General features: G+C 52.0%; 1 protein-coding gene across 2 annotated transcripts in view; it reads left to right on the top strand.

Moving 5' to 3' along the window:
• Positions 1-6,363: 6,363 nt before the first annotated feature.
• LOC147700968 (uncharacterized) overlaps positions 6,364-17,165 on the top strand; it is a 70,022-nt gene continuing 59,220 nt past the window's right edge. The window contains exon 1 of one of the 2 annotated variants that reach the window (XM_086929795.1): positions 6,364-6,513. The gene's annotated coding sequence lies outside the window, so the exon portion shown is untranslated. The remainder of the gene's footprint in view (positions 6,514-17,165) is intronic. The other variant, XM_086929796.1, reaches the window with a different exon arrangement.

The raw sequence follows: 17,165 nt of genomic DNA, 5'->3' as shown, positions 1-17,165 counted from the left end.
TCCTCCACAAAAAGATCAGTTGCTCTAGTGCCTTCTGACTCCGGAACTCCAAGAATTTGTATATTATTTCTCCTGGAGCGCCCTTCCTGGTCATCCAGCTTGTCCTTTAACATTTTATTCTCTGCGACGACTGCCTCCATTGCCGTCTGGAGTTCCGATACGTCCTCCACCAGCGATTTTGTGACCAGCTCCAGTGACCCCACTTTTTCGGCCATTTTGTGGAGATCTGCCCGAATGAGAGTTATTTCGGTCGAGATGGAGCCCACCGTTGTCTGGACCTGCGTGAGTGCTCTCATCACATCATCTAGGGTCGCCTTTTTCGTCCCCACGTTGTCCACCGTTTTCGTGGAGGTGTGCCGTCCGTCTGCTGGAGGGGACGCAGTTTTATCATTTGTGTATCGTTCGATACGTGTTTAGGTCGTGCCGCCTTTAGAGCCCTTTCCCGCCATGACGTCCACTTAGCTGTAACTCAGGCCTTCGGGAATAGGGGATCGGGAGGAAGGGGAGCGGCCACGGATACAATGCGGCCTGTAGTCCGATCAAGGAAAGCAATCTAATGTAGATGGGGGTCGCATCCAGCGCACCCCTGATGGTAACGGAGTTGCAGCCACAGTATTCTTGCCTTATCAGGCGATCTGTCCTTTCCGGCCGCTCAATACCGTCCCGGTGTCTCAGGGTCACTGCTGCGACATCAGTCTCGGATAGTCCCTCCGCCTCTCCAGCAGCATACAGCCTTCTGTTCGAGCTAACGCCGCTTCCAAGGATGAGAATTCCAGTTCGTTGTTCGTTTCGCAGGCTTCCTCTCCAGTCCCCGACCACTTCCGGTCCGTCGTCGCCGGTCAGGTCGCACTTCCGGTCGGCTTCACTCGCCACTGGTTTCCCCGGATTCAGGCCTGTGTTTCGGTCACACCGACACTCGACGGTAACTCCGCTGTCCGGCCTCCGATTTTCGTCCGAGTACTTGCCGCCAGTCCCGCCCGGTCCCGGGCGTTCGGTGCCTCCGTCTGAGGTCTGATTCAGCCACGGATTATAGTACGGAAAGTCTGAGAGGCCGCTTCTCTGTCGGAGCTAGTCCTCTATGCTGCCGCCATGTTCGGCCGCTAGCCACCCCCCCCCCTTTTGTACCGCTTTTGGCCGCCATAAGTGTGGCACGGTATGCTCAGACGTGAGTCCTTTGCTCACTTTGCCACTGGATTCAAGCAAGCCGGGCTGAAGACAGCTGGAATGCCAGAAACCGGTCCTCGGAAGCTTGTTTCCGGTCCAGGGAAGACATGGCTTGGCAGTTCGGGCTGGACTGTTCCCATGAGGCACAGGGTCAGACTGATTTGCATATAGCCATGTCTGAACTGGGGTGGCAGAGTGGGCTAAGAACGGTGATGGATCAAACCCGGATCTTTTGACTGGGTGTGAGTATTTGTTTGATTCAGATGTTCCGTCCATCACCACCCCCTTTTGTATCGGAACGCCCACATGTAGCGCAGGGCTTTACAACGTGACGCATCTGCCTAGATGCGTCACGTAAATGGGTCGCAGGGATGCGCCACGTTTATGCCGCTGTTGCGTGACGCAACGGTGGCTTAAACCTGGCGCAAGTCCGGCATAAATCTGCCCCTCGATGTTTAACTCTAATGCATGACAAAGTCTTCAGCATTGCAAGCCTCTCCAATGTATACGACTGATTGTGTGGCAGGTTCTGGCGACTTACAGACTGTGAGAACTGCATTTTAAGCAGGCTCCTACACTTATGGAATGTCGTTTTGCCTGGCAGACCACCTTAAAACATAGCGACAAGTGTGTGATAAACAGCATGAGAAATACAAACAAGTCTCTGGTGTAGCAACTATCTATACACGCGTGCTACCTGTCCACAAAGCTCTTCGGCACTGCCTTGTCAAGTTTCCTAGGTCCATTCATGATGTTCTGCTCTAGTCCAGGTGATTTGTAGTAAATTCTGTGACTTGTATTCCTGTTTATGCCACCATAAATCGGGACTAAAAGTCCAGAATTCAATGGTAAAACTTTAGCTGGGTCAGCACAGAACGCATAGGCCTAGAAAACTTGGCAGCTATGGCGTCTCTGCCTCCTTGGGGGTAGGAAGAGCTATATACATGTTAGGACAAAACATCTGTATAAAAGTCCTTACTTTGTCACTTCATAATCGCTCACTCACCACATATCACTCCCTCAGGGCCTGTGGCACTCTTACCTCCGCCACCCTTCCTTCACACCCACCGCCCTCATGAAGCCATCACTCAGAGATGACGTCCGTCCCTGGGGTGTTTTTGAGGCATGGTGTGCCAGGAGTGGGGTGGCTCGGTGGGTGTATTTACCCTCTATAGGTGGGCCGCCCCAGCTGGGGGGGTCACAGGGCTCTGATGGGGTATGCTGCGGGGAGGGTCGCAGGGCTCTGATGTAGTGTGCTGTGGGGGGAGGCAGGGCTCTGATGGGGTGTGCTTTGGGGGTCGCAGGGCTCTGATGGAGTGTGTTGCGGGTCTCAATGGGCTCTTATGGGGTATGCTTTGGGGGTGGCAGGGCTCTGATGGGTGTGCTATGTGGGTGTTCTGTGGGGATCACAGGGCTCTGATGGGGTGTCTGGGGGGTGGCAGGGCTCTGATGAGGTGTGCTGCGGGGGGTCGCAGGGCTCTGATGAGGTATGCTTTGGGGGTGGCAGGGCTCTGATGGGTGTGCTCTGGGGGTGTTCTGTGGGGGTCACAGGGCTCTGATGGGGTGTCTGGGGGGGTGGCAGGGCTCTGATGAGGTGTGCTGCGGGGGGTCGCAGGGCTCTGATGGGGTGTGTTGCGGGTGTCGATGGGCTCTGATGGAGTGTGCTGTGGGGGGTGGCAGGGCTTTGATGGGGGTGCGCTGGGGGGTGTTCTGTGGGGTCACATGGCTCAGATTTGGTGTCTGGGGGGTGGCAGGGCTCTGATGGGGTGTCTGGGGGTGGCAGGGCTCTGATGTGGGTGTGCTGTGGGGGTGGCAGGGCTCTCATGGGTGTGCTGTGGGGGTCACAGGGCTCTGATGGTGTGTCTGAGGGGTTGCAGGGCTCTGATGGGCTGTCTGGGGGGGTCACAGGGCTCTGATGGTGTGTCTGAGGGGTCGCAGGGCTCTGATGGGGTGTCTGGGGGGGATCGCAGGGCTCTGATGGGGTGTGCTGTGGGGGGTGGCAGGGCTCTGATGGGCGTGCTCTGGGGATGTTCTGTGGGGGTCACAGGGCTCTGATGGGGTGTGGGGGGTGGGAGGGCTCTGATGAGGTGTGCTGCGGGGGTCGCAGGGCTCTGATGGGGTGTGTTGCGGGTGTCGATGGGCTCTGATGGGGTATGCTTTGGGGGGTGGCAGGGCTCTGATGGGTGTGCTCTGGGGGTGTTCTGTGGGGGTCACAGGGCTCTGATGGGGTGTCTGAGGGGTCGCAGGGCCCTGATGGTGTGTCTGAGGGGTCGCAGGGCTCTGATGGGGTGTCTGGGGGGGATCGCAGGGCTCTGATGGGGTGTGCTGTGGGGGGTGGCAGGGCTCTGATGGGCGTGCTCTGGGGGTGTTCTGTGGGGGTCACAGGGCTCTGATGGGGTGTGGGGGGTGGGAGGGCTCTGATGAGGTGTGCTGCGGGGGTCGCAGGGCTCTGATGGGGTGTGTTGCGGGTGTCGATGGGCTCTGATTGGGTATGCTTTGGGGGTGGCAGGGCTCTGATGGGTGTGCTCTGGGGGTGTTCTGTGGGGGTCACAGGGCTCTGATGGGGTGTGGGGGGTGGGAGGGCTCTGATGAGGTGTGCTGCGGGGGTCGCAGGGCTCTGATGAGGTGTGTTGCGGGTGTCGATGGGCTCTGATGGGGTATGCTTTGGGGGGTGGCAGGGCTCTGATGGGTGTGCTCTGGGGGGTGTTCTGTGGGGGTCACAGGGCTCTGATGGGGTGTCTGGGGTGGGTCGCAGGGCTCTGATGGGGCGTTGGGGTATGCTGTGGGGGTGGCAGGGCTCTGATGGGTGTGCTGTGGGGGTCACAGGGCTCTGATGGGGTGTCTGGGGTTCGCAGGGCTCTGATGGGTTGTGTGGGGGGGGTGGCAGGGCTCTGATGGGGTGTTGGGGTATGCTGTGGGGGGTCGCAGGGCTCTGATGGGGTGTCTGGGGGAAGGGGGGTGCTTTTAAGGTTATATTTCTGTTCCATCGCTCTGTCTGTTCCTTTGTTTTCGGGTCCGGGCTCCCTCTCTTCGTCCCTGCGGCGCCTCGGCTCGGCCCCTGTCGCGCCCTGTGCTCTGCTGCATGGCAGGCGCTGCTCCCCGGGCTCTGATGTAGTGTGCTGTGGGGGGAGGCAGGGCTCTGATGGGGTGTGCTTTGGGGGTCGCAGGGCTCTGATGGAGTGTGTTGCGGGTCTCAATGGGCTCTTATGGGGTATGCTTTGGGGGTGGCAGGGCTCTGATGGGTGTGCTCTGGGGGTGTTCTGTGGGGATCACAGGGCTCTGATGGGGTGTCTGGGGGGTGGCAGGGCTCTGATGAGGTGTGCTGCGGGGGGTCGCAGGGCTCTGATGGGGTGTGCTTTGGGGGTCGCAGGGCTCTGATGGAGTGTGTTGCGGGTCTCAATGGGCTCTTATGGGGTATGCTTTGGGGGTGGCAGGGCTCTGATGGGTGTGCTCTGGGGGTGTTCTGTGGGGGTCACAGGGCTCTGATGGGGTGTCTGGGGGGTGGCAGGGCTCTGATGAGGTGTGCTGCGGGGGGTCGCAGGGCTCTGATGGGGTGTGTTGCGGGTGTCGATGGGCTCTGATGGAGTGTGCTGTGGGGGGTGGCAGGGCTTTGATGGGGGTGCTCTTGGGGGTGTTCTGTGGGGTCACATGGCTCAGATTTGGTGTCTGGGGGGTGGCAGGGCTCTGATGGGGTGTCTGGAGGTGGCAGGGCTCTGATGTGGGTGTGCTGTGGGGGGTGGCAGGGCTCTCATGGGTGTGCTGCGGGGGTCACAGGGCTCTGATGGTGTGTCTGAGGGGTCGCAGGGCTCTGATGGGCTGTCTGGGGGGGGGGTCACAGGGCTCTGATGGTGTGTCTGAGGGGTCGCAGGGCTCTGATGGGGTGTCTGGGGGGGATCGCAGGGCTCTGATGGGGTGTGCTGTGGGGGGTGGCAGGGCTCTGATGGGCGTGCTCCGGGGGTGTTCTGTGGGGGGTCACAGGGCTCTGATGGGGTGTGGGGGGTGGGAGGGCTCTGATGAGGTGTGCTGCGGGGGTCGCAGGGCTCTGATGGGGTGTGTTACGGGTGTCGATGGGCTCTGATGGGGTATGCTTTGGGGGGTGGCAGGGCTCTGATGGGTGTGCTCTGGGGGTGTTCTGTGGGGGTCACAGGGCTCTGATGGGGTGTCTGAGGGGTCGCAGGGCTCTGATGGTGTGTCTGAGGGGTCGCAGGGCTCTGATGGGGTGTCTGGGGGGGATCGCAGGGCTCTGATGGGGTGTGCTGTGGGGGGTGGCAGGGCTCTGATGGTCACAGGGCTCTGATGGGGTGTCTGAGGGGTCGCAGGGCTCTGATGGGGTGTCTGGGGGGGATCGCAGGGCTCTGATGGGGTGTTCTGTGGGGGTCACAGGGCTCTGATGGGGTGTGGGGGGTGGGAGGGCTCTGCTGAGGTGTGCTGCGGGGGTCGCAGGGCTCTGATGGGGTGTGTTGCGGGTGTCGATGGGCTCTGATGGGGTATGCTTTGGGGGGTGGCAGGGCTCTGATGGGTGTGCTCTGGGGGTGTTCTGTGGGGGTCACAGGGCTCTGATGGGGTGTGGGGGGTGGGAGGGCTCTGATGAGGTGTGCTGCGGGGGTCGCAGGGCTCTGAGGTGTGTTGCGGGTGTCGATGGGCTCTGATGGGGGTATGCTTTGGGGGGTGGCAGGGCTCTGATGGGTGTGCTCTGGGGGGTGTTCTGTGGGGGTCACAGGGCTCTGATGGGGAGTCTGGGGTGGGTCGCAGGGCTCTGATGGGGCGTTGGGGTATGCTGTGGGGGTGGCAGGGCTCTGATGGGTGTGCTGTGGGGGTCACAGGGCTCTGATGGGGTGTCTGGGGTTCGCAGGGCTCTGATGGGTAGTGTGGGGGGGTGGCAGGGCTCTGATGGGGTGTTGGGGTATGCTGTGGGGGGTCGCAGGGCTCTGATGGGGTGTCTGGGGGAAGGGGGGTGCTTTTAATGTTATATTTCTGTTCCATCGCTCTGTCTGTTCCTTTGTTTTCGGGTCCGGGCTCCCTCTTATCGTCCCTGCGGCGCCTCGGCTCGGCCTCGGCCCCTGTCGCGCCCTGTGCTCTGCTGCATGGCAGGCGCTGCTCCCCGGGCCCCCACCCTTCCCTCCCTCTCCGGCGGCCATGCTGCCTCGGCTTGGGCCAGCGGGGCCACCGTACAAGGCCAGGCTCCCTCCCTCCCCCGCTCCCCTCCCCCCCGTGGAGCCCTATGGAAGAGCCTGTGCTGCAGGATCCACGCCATGGCCGAGGCCCGGAGCCCCCTCTAGACGCCCCCCGGCGGGGCTGAGGCGGTCCTGCCACCCCCCTGGGGGCGCCCCAGCCTCCGGCCCCCCCGAGGTGAGCAGGGTGGGGGGGGGGGGGAGGAGGCCAGCGCATCCCTGGGCCCGCCCCTGCACTCCAGCGTCCCTTTAACTGCCCCTCCGTGTCCCCAACCCCCCTCCCCCGCGATCCCGTCAGTGTCTGCCCGCATCTACCCCAGTATCGGCTCCCTACAGTCTCTTCCATCTGCTGCCCAAAGTTCCCTCTAACTGCCCCTTCTCTTGCATCCGTACCTGCTACAGCCCACGCATCCGTACCTGCCCCAGCCCACGCTCTGCCCTTGACCCCGCCCGCATCTACCCCAGTGAGTGTCAGGTCTCTCTATTCTGTCCCATCACTTTCTGCCCCATCTCTTCCTTAAGTTTCTTCTAACTGCCCCTTCTCATGCATCAGTACCTGCCCCAAACACCGCTCTGCCCTGGACCCCTCCAGTGCCTGCCCGGATCTACCCATATACGTGTCAGTTATCTCTACTCTCTGCTCCATCACTTTCTGCCCCATCTGTTCCCTCTAACTGCCCCTTCTCTTGCATCCGTACCTGCACTTGACCCCGCCAGAGCCTGCCCGCATCTACCCCAGCGAGTGTCAGTTCTCTCTATTCTGTCCCATCTCTTCCTTAAGTTTCTTCTAACTGCCCCTTCTCATGCATCAGTACCTGCCCCAAACACCGCTCTGCCCTGGACCCCTCCAGTGCCTGCCCGTATCTACCCATATACGTGTCAGTTATCTCTACTCTCTGCTCCATCACTTTCTGCCCCATCTGTTCCCTCTAACTGCCCCTTCTCTTGCATCAGTGCCTGCCCTCATCAACCCCAACCTCGGTCTCTCCACTCTGTCCCATTTGTTCGTCTAGCTGCGCCTTCTCTTGCATCTGTACCTGCCCCAGCCCTCCATTGACCCTGCCGATGCCAACCCTCATCCACTCCATTAAGCGTCATTTCTTTACATTCTCTGTCCCTCCTGCCCCATATCTGTTCCTCTAACCGCCCTTCTCTTGTCTCTCCATCTGCCCTTACACGCACCATCAATCTGAGGTATTTACGCCCCTGTCCTGCTGCCCTCGGACTCCCGAATACTTCCTTTATCTGCCCTTTTTCTGATCCTGTCTCGTCCCTCCAATGGTATATTTTAGTCTCTGACATACTTGCTCCTGCCTGGTTTACTCTCCAGCTGGCCCATCTCCCTTCCTTAATCCCTTTTTTGCCTCTCTATCTACTTGATCACGACTTAAAAAAAACATGACACACCCCTTTTCAATCTATCTTTCGGGAGTTTATTTTTCTTTCTCACTTTTTTCTCGGTTTCTTATTTTTCTCTCCGCACCCGTGGTTCCTGTCCTTGTTGCTCTTCGTCCTTATCTCGCTCGATTTTTACTTTCTCGCTCTTATTCTTCACTGTTCATCCCCTCTTCATTATATCTTCTTTTGTGGAACCCTTCTCGTTTGTTTCCCTTTTTACTTCCTCTCTTCTCCCTCATTTAATCTTTTGTCTTTCCACTTTGTGTTTATTTAATTGTGCCCTGTTCTTCCTTCTCCCAAGTTCCCTTCTTTATTATCGTCTCATTTTTTAACCATTCTTTTTCGTCTCTCCATCTTTGTTCTTTCCTCAATTCTTGTATTTTCCTCAATTATCCTGTATTTCCCCTTTTCCTTCTCCCATCCCTTCCTCTCCATTTCCCCTTCACCGGCCTCAGCTCCTTTTTTTCCCTTTTAATGTATTTTTTATCCTGTATTTCCCCTTTTCCTTCTCCCATCCCTTCCTCTCCATTTCCCCTTCACCGGCCTCAGCTCCTGTTTTTCCCTTTTAATGTATTTTTTCTCCCTTCTTTTTTCTCACGTTCACTTCATATCTCTTTTCTTTCTTCCTTCCTATCACTTTTTCTCTCTGTAGTCTCCCCCTCAGCTCTTTCCTTCCATCTTTTTTCTTACTTCTTTCATTCCTTCTCCGTTCCTTCCTTCCTCTGCTGTAAACTTCCACATCTTTTGTATGTCAGCCCCATCTGTTCCTCAAAGTTCCCTCTAACTGCCCCTTCTCTTCTGTACCTGCCCATGGATTCAGACGCGCCATCCTGTCTCACATAGTACCTCTTGAAGGTGCTGTATTGTTAACATTGGTGCTCCCCGGGTGCTTTGTGGGTAAATAAATCTTGAGGGACTAATACACGAAGATGCCTCCTGTCCGAGATCTGCCATGCTGCTGGGGTTCGCTGGACGCAGAGACTCCTGGGGAAACCATGGGCAGGTTCCTTCTGTTTTTAAGACTTTTTTTCCATTTGGGGTTAGGCAGCGCAGTTGTCAAGTGACTTTTTGATAACAATACATACAGGTGGCTTCAGGTCCGCCCCTTTCAGCGGTTGGCTATCCTTTTCCAGTCATTGGCTTGAGATTTACCCAAACAGCTTCAGCGTACAAATCTCTCACCAAATACTGTTGGCTATTTGAGTATATCCTTCCGCCACTGCTTGAACGCTTACATTGAAACTGCAGGTGCAACTACTTTACTACTCTGTTGCCGCCGGGTGTTTCCCGCTTGTGTGTCTCGCTCCATTGTGCTAACATTGATGCGTTAGCACTTTAAACACACACTTTGGCTTTGTTCTTTCCACACTTGCCACGCCCCCATTCTGAAGTCACCCATTACCTCACGCGGACACTGCTCTGAAAGCTGAGTGGAGCATGGCAGGTAAGGATGGGGTAAAAGGAACTATTGAGGGGCGTGGCCTTGCATAGGGCCAGGTATTGGGTGTCCCCTTTACTCTGATGAATTTACAGCACTGACAGTTACACAATGCAGCAGAAAAAGCTGAAAATTAACAGTTCTAAAAAAATAGTATGTGTGTGTGTGTGTCTCGATTCGAGGGGAGAGTGACACTGAAAGTAAAAGCGCAAAGAACCGAAGACATCGGCAGGGAAAATCGACTGACCAAGCACTTGTAAACGTAAGAGAAGAGAAACTGTGAGAGATTTGAATTCAGGGGTGCTGCCCCCACCCCTCCCTGCTCACAGCTGCGCAGGAAGTAAAAGATATACATACATGTGTTATTTTCCAACATTTTTATTTTTGCTTTTTACCATTTGCTAGTTTTCGCTTTCACAACACTTTAATGGTGGGTGGGCCATACCACTGCTCAGAACCATTAGGGAAAATGTACTTTTTCCTCCTAGCTTAGTTCAGAATTTTCCAGAAGTGCCTTAAGTTGAGTTATCGTTTCAAGGAACTATCCCTCGCAGTAGTGACACCTGTCTTTGGTCCACGAAATCCGGATCCATGCCATAATTTCTTGATAACCATTGACCAGGTTAAAAAAAAGTTATACTTTATGTTTTGTGGTTCTGAAGCATTTGCACATCTTAAGTTCTGAGTAGATGCACATATAATATCATGTAATACAAAACAAGAAGGGAGGTCTCCTCAAGAATCCAATAACGGGACGAGGAGTAAGAGGAAAGACAGAAATCTGGACAGTCCCTGTTGGATTCAATCAAGTGGATAGTAATATCCACTGTATGTAACCATAGCACAAGAAATCCTACCATATAGGCCCACTTTGATAAGTTGTATACACAAATATGAAAACAATTTTAGTAAAAATACAAAGCAATTTATTAAAAATATACACAATTTTATACATCAGTTACTGTGCCACAATGTACAATGTAAAAAAACAGTGTAAGCACCCTCTAGTTAATTCAATGGTGCACATATGATAAACACACACGAAATTTAAAAACAAACAATGGTTAAAAACAAGTTGTCGACGCAGCGTTTCGGTTTCTAAGTTGACACCTTCATCAGGACAGGTTTTTTAAGAATAAATTCATCAATCATTCAGGATGTATTCCTCTTTAATCAATGGGAGGAAGGGGTCCTTACATCATCACAGGACATCATTATTCATGAGTAGATATGAATCATGGAGACATCACTATGTGTCTCAATTTTGTTATGGAGTTTTCTTTATGAGGAGAAAGGAGCCACCGTTATAGAGACTTTATTTTGGATTGCCAATAAAATTAATGGACCAGCATAAAGTGCAGCACGTGACCGGATTGTCTCAACTGCCTTACTTGAATGAAGATGCTGTTCGTGGGGTTATTTTCAATTAATTAACCACCCTTTTGTCCGGTATTCGGCCTCCCTGCTCCTTTCTCGCTCGATACTCTTCCTGAAGTCCTGTGATGATGTAAGGACCCCTTCCTCCCAATGATTGATGAATTTATTCTTAAAAAACCTGTCCTGATGAAGGTGTCAACTTAGAAAACCGAAACGCTGCGTCGACAACTTGTTTTTAACCATTGTTTGTTTTTAAATTTCGTGTGTGTTTATCATATGTGCACCATTGAATTAACTAGAGGGTGCTTACACTGTTTTTTTACATTGTACATTGTGGCACAGTAACTGATGTATAACATTGTGTATATTTTTAAAAAATTGCTTTGTATTTTTACTAAAATTGTTTTCATATTTGTGTATACAACTTATCAAAGTGGGCCTATATGGTAGGATTTCTTGAGCTATGGTTACATACAGTGGATATTACTATCCACTTGATTGAATCCAACAGGGACTGTCCAGATTTCTGTCTTTCATATAATATCATGCACATATACATTCACGTTTTGTATAGGCAAAATATCAATTTATACTCAAATTATTTTAGTGTCAAGTGAAATTAAGCCATCTTGGTGTAATGTTTCGTGAGAGTAAATCTGTTCCCAGGGGCATCAATTGAATGATTCAGACCAAAGTGCCTCACGCTTGTGTTATTGTGAGTGTTCAGTGCCTGGAAACCGTGAGAGAGGCGTCAATATGAGGGGCAGGTATAAATCCCCATTGAGAGGCAGGAGCAACCCTAGAATGGGATCTTCCCCAATACAAGTCTGAGCCCCCTGGCACTGGAGGCAGGCTGGCTGGTTCAAGTGTGGATGGCTGCAGCTTCTGGCACAGGAGGGTTGGTTTGTTCCGCTACCAGAGTTTGAAGGACTAGTACATCCAGGTACATCCAGTCACAAATATCTTTTATCATTTTTTTATTTGTAAAAGTAAATGTCAAGGTATTTTTTAGAGTGCACTGTCACCAAGCGGTTTCCTGGCGCTATTACTCATACCGCTGTGGAACCCATCCTGGCTTTCCCTGTGAAGTGTCCACTCCTGGGCACCCCCAGGGTGAGGCCAGGCATCCAAGCGCTGTTGGGGCCGGTGTGGAGGTTAAGCAAGCTATTGCCCAGAGTTGCAGCATGGGGCCCATGATTAGAATAGGCCCGAGGCAAGAATTGTCAGGTCCGAGGAAATTGAGCTTAAGACCCGCCGAGGCAAGAATTGAACCCTGGTCCCGGGCTAGACCCCTGCATCAGGGTCTGCCGCTCTAACCATTGAGCCACACTCCTCCACATATTTGTTTTTTACACTTTCGGTCCGTGGACTTTCATGAACAAAAGAAGTAAAGCATAACATTATACAGGTGAGATGTAAAATAACACAGGTTACATGTGGTGTTGGCAGAAAACTTCTTCATAGGGATGAAGGTGGAGAATTTAGAAGGGAAAGGGGCTAAGAAGGGGACTTTGGGGAGGGGGTGGAATATGTGTTTGGGGGGAGGCAAAGAAAGGGTAATGCTAAGTACATGATTCTCCAGTCGAAGGCAAAGGCTTCACAGGAAAGATGGCCAGGAGTTGAGGAAGGCAGAGTGCTGCGAGCTTGAAAGGGATGGAGCAGGAAAGGGGGTTTAAAGGGCCAAGTAATAAAAGAAAATGAGTTGCGCCTTTTGTGCGTTTTGAGGCCTTATCAAAAAGTCAAGACAGTCAGCACAGAGACTCAGAGGGATCTTTGTAGTGCTGATATTTTGGATGCCCTGGGGAACTTGTAATGTGCCGGCATACATATGTAAGCTGAATAAGCGTGGCGGCTAGCTTGACTTGTCTATCGGTGCCAAGCGGCTTGCTTCTCGTTCTGTTGAGGTAACTCCGACTATGGCCTTTGCCTTGAACTGGAGGGTGTTTTCAATACTTTGAAGTGTCCCATTGACTCCCGCTTCACCTGTAGTATCTGACTGAGCAATCCAGGAAAGCAGACAATAGGGGATCCGTTTTCTTGAGAGAGGACCCCTACATCATGTCGAACATATCCAGATCTTTTCTACTGTGGACAGGCCTCCTTCGGGTTCAAGTTGATCTGTCTCATACCCATTCTTTCATATGCATGAAGCGGATTTTTGTAAACATTTTTTTACCATTTTTGTCTTTGTTCATGAGGTCGATATGTCTGTAAAAGATGACGTCTGAAAGTTTGCCTTTTTTGACAACATGACTATTGGGGTTTTTCCAGCGAGGCACTACATTTTGGTACTTAATCTTCTGGAGTTTAACGGTACATGATGCTCGTTCGTCTGGGAACCAGAGCCTGTTAGGTCTAGGCACAAGGGATTTGTCCGGCCCGCGACCCCTGAAGTTGGTTTGCCTAAGGCCCTGTAAATTGGGTGGTCGAGACAAGACAAGCTACTTTGTGTAATCTCTTGAGGTGTTGGTAGTTCAATACCCATAGGCTGGTGATTCATATCACTATATTTCTTCTCTATTTTTAATATTACTTTTCTTTTACTTTGACTCCTCCCATTTTTCTGTTCTTCCTCTGTATTTCTTACTTTCTAATTTTTCCTTTTTCCACATTTTATGTCTTGTTTCTTTTGTTCTTTTATTTTTTTCCCCCTTAATCAGCCATGCATCCAATGATAATGGAGTTCGAAAGTTACACTTTCCCCTTTGTACACAATTTGCAGCACCTCAGTTGCAGTTGGGGACCTCCCTGGAATGAGCTTATATTTTGGGATGTTTCCTTCTTTTTTCTGTGCAGTACGCACATGATGTACACCGCTCTTCATTTATTAGCTTTTTTTAATAGCACAATCTAGATTCGAAGAATGACAGAACAAGTTTGTAGCGGGCAATTGAGAACAATGTAGAAGTTTAGAATTTCGACAAATTTGTTTAACCCCTTCGATGCTGAGCTCGTCATCAGCCACGGGGGGCGTGTGCGGATGACGAGCTGAGCTAGTCATCTAAAGCGGCTTTTAGAAAAAAGCTGCGTAGCGCGAAAATAACCGCCGCAGCGATGCAGTTAAATGAAAGAAGCGTGGAGATTACTCTGAATATTATATACAGAGGACCATGAAATAGTCTTACATGGATGATTACGTATGTGTAATGAAGATGTAGAATAGAGTGTCCTACTCAGAGTAATCTGTTCTGAATAAATGATCCATTTAAGAGCTTATTTGCCCAGGGCTGAAACTTAAGTTCCTTTTTAGGTTGAGCCGAAGACGGCACAGCTGTCTGACTGCAAAAGACATATTGTGGGCTGACCAAGAGCCTATGCCTGTTGCTTGCCATTGGTTGGCCTTCCTGTCACTCTCACTTGTCTGCTTCTTGTTCATGTTCCAGCATGTCAATCTTGTTTTGTGTTGTCATATCTGCGTTACCATTTCTTTTGATTGGCTGGCTTTTATGCTTCCAGTGCCTGCTTTTGAAGAACTACTTTTTTTCGTTTTTATTAAGCACTTTGTGTGAGTGCCTGTGTGTTTGCAGTTGTCTATGTAATGTGATTCCCTTCCCATGCACTCCCTGTTGCTCACTGTAGCCTGTGTGCTTCTCCTAACCCCTTTCCATGTTGCGTTTGCTCTTGTTCTTCAGTAGCATTGCTTTCTCATTTTTGTGCTTCTCCCCTGTACTCTCCATGTTGCAGTCTTACTCGCTGTTTCTCCTCCTCCCCACCCTCATGTTGCTTCCTTACACTTGCTCCCTCCATGTTTGCCCGCCACCTTCACTTAAAAAAATGTTTTTGTGCATTTTTTTCCCGATATCTGAGTATAAAAAAAGAAAGAAGAGTCTGCACCATAGTTTTTTAGGTCGAGCCTGGGCAGCGCATGTGCTGCTGCGAGGCATGCCGTATTGGAGTATGGCTTTGAAGCTCCGCCCACTCTCTGCCCATGTTTTTAATAGGTTTGTGTCATTGTCCTTCGTAAACGTTGGCTACCGAGGCGTTATTAGGCTTGTTAGTCCCTCCTTGGTACCGCCTTGTCTGCATTTGTTACCTCCCATAACGAATGGACCTTTCACTGGTGTTACATGGTCTGCTTTATGAGTCGGTGAGCACTATTTTTATTAATGCTCTGCTTTATAAGTTTTTGAGCACTATTTTTATTAATGCTCTTTTCCTATTCCACCCACTACCTCCCACCACAACGCCCACTTTTATTTGACTTTTTTTCTAGTAGCGGTCCACTTTCACTATAGCTGCTGTGTTTTTTAAAATGTATTTATTTTAGCAGCGCGGTCCGTATTTAGCGTCAGTGCTTACTTCTTTATGTATTTATTTTGTTCACTAGCGCCCATGCTGCGCTTTCACATTCATAGAGGCCGCGCCTCTTTCTTTACATCAATCTGCGCCTAAAGAAAGGTACCCAGCCGATATTAAAGTGAAAGCGTGGCATGGGCGCTTTTACCCCCCCCCCCCAAAAACATCTGTTTGTCAACTTGACGAACAGATGCATTTTGTTTGGTCAAAGCCCCCATGCCGTGGTTTCACTTTAATGTCGGATACGCCCCTTTCTTTAGACCCAGTTTGTGTAAAGAAAGGCGCGCAGCCTCTATGAATGTGAAAGCGCTGCATTGGCGGTAGTCAAACATATTTGCAATGCAATAGGTCTTGCATATGCGAGAGTTTAAGCCATTGCATTGCCAATAGCTTAAACTCTCGTTAATGAGAGAGCTATTGCATTGCAAATGCTTATTTTTCTTATTTAGCCATGCTACACAGCATTGGGGATGCTGTGTGTCGTGACTAAAAACACCTTACAAACCCAATAGGTCTCACAGCCATAACACTTGATGACACTCCGCGCCACTCACTTTTACCCCCCTAACCTTTAGAGAATGCTGAACAGCAGCCCCGCTGGTGTACAGCATGGCTAAAACATATTGGCAAAGCAAATAGCGCTTGCATAGGCGAGCCCTGTTGGCTTTGCCAATGCTTGTTTCTTTGAGTGTGTATAGTAGGACATTGTGACTAACCATCTCGAAATGCCTCAGATTTGTTGAGGAGTATGAGCAGGCAAGAGTCCTCATTATCTTGGAGCAGAGAGCATTGTTCATGGTCTAAACACTGGCTCTTTCTGTGCTATAACCTGTTCTGAAGCACGACTGAAAATTGTCTAGTAGGTTATAGCTCTCAATGTAGTGTTGTAATTGGGAAATACCACTCTATAATTATTGCTGCAACGGGAGGCTAGTTACTGAGTGGAAATTATTCAGGTCTGCAACTGTTTTGTTTTTCTTTTCTTCATAAGGGGCGTGACCTATTTTCACGCAGCCGTGACTTCACCATTGGCCAGTGAGGAGTTGTGGCATCCAGTGAGTGTCGTGTGTGAGAGTGGGCATAGTCTGTAAGCCCGGTGTGGCACAAGCCCCTCGCTCAGGCCCAGTGAGTGTAGTTTGTGAGAGTGGGCAGTAGTCTGTAAGCCCGGTGTGGCACAAGCCCCTCGCTCAGGCCAGTGAGTGTAGTTTGTGAGAGTGGGCAGTAGTCTGTAAGCCCGGTGTGGCACAAGCCCCACGCTCAGGCCAGTGAGTGTAGTGTGTGAGAGTGGGCAGTGTCTGTAAGTCCAGTGTGGGCCAGGCCCCTCGCTCAGGCCCTGTGAGTGTAGTGTGTGAGAGTGGGCATAGTCTGTAAGCCCGGTGTGGCACAAGCCCCACGCTCAGGCCAGTGAGTGTAGTGTGTGAGAGTGGGCAGTGTCTGTAAGTCCAGTGTGGGCCAGGCCCCTCGCTCAGGCCCTGTGAGTGTAGTGTGTGAGAGTGGGCATAGTCTGTAAGCCCGGTGTGGCACAAGCCCCACGCTCAGGCCAGTGAGTGTAGTGTGTGAGAGTGGGCAGTGTCTGTAAGTCCAGTGTGGGCCAGGACCCTCGCTCAGGCCCTGTGAGTGTAGTGTGTGAGAGTGGGCATAGTCTGTAAGCCCGGTGTGGCACAAGCCCCACGCTCAGGCCAGTGAGTGTAGTGTGTGAGAGTGGGCAGTAGTCTGTAAGTCCAGTGTGGGCCAGGCCCCTCGCTCAGGCCCTGTGAGTGTAGTGTGTGAGAGTGGGCATAGTCTGTAAGCCCGGTGTGGCACAAGCCCCACGCTCAGGCCAGTGAGTGTAGTGTGTGAGAGTGGGCAGTGTCTGTAAGTCCAGTGTGGGCCAGGCCCCTCGCTCAGGCCCTGTGGGTGTAGTGTGTGAGAGTGGGCATAGTCTGTAAGCCCGGTGTGGCACAAGCCCCACGCTCAGGCCAGTGAGTGTAGTGTGTGAGAGTGGGCAGTGTCTGTAAGTCCAGTGTGGGCCAGGCCCCTCGCTCAGGCCCTGTGAGTGTAGTGTGTGAGAGTGGGCATAGTCTGTAAGCCCGGTGTGGCACAAGCCCCACGCTCAGGCCAGTGAGTGTAGTGTGTGAGAGTGGGCAGTAGTCTGTAAGTCCAGTGTGGGCCAGGCCCCTCGCTCAGGCCCTGTGAGTGTAGTGTGTGAGAGTGGGCATAGTCTGTAAGCCCGGTGTGGCCCAGGCACCTCGCTCAGGCCAGTGAGTGTAGTGTGTGAGAGTGGGCAGTAGTCTGTAAGTCCAGTGTGGGCCAGGCCCCTCGCTCAAGCACAGGAGAGTGTA

The sequence above is a fragment of the Lissotriton vulgaris genome, chromosome 7 (genome assembly GCF_964263255.1).
Source record: "Lissotriton vulgaris chromosome 7, aLisVul1.2, whole genome shotgun sequence".
NCBI lineage: Eukaryota > Metazoa > Chordata > Amphibia > Caudata > Salamandridae > Lissotriton > Lissotriton vulgaris.
Note: the sequence above shows the minus strand (reverse complement) of the source record. Positions and strands in the feature narration are given on the sequence as shown.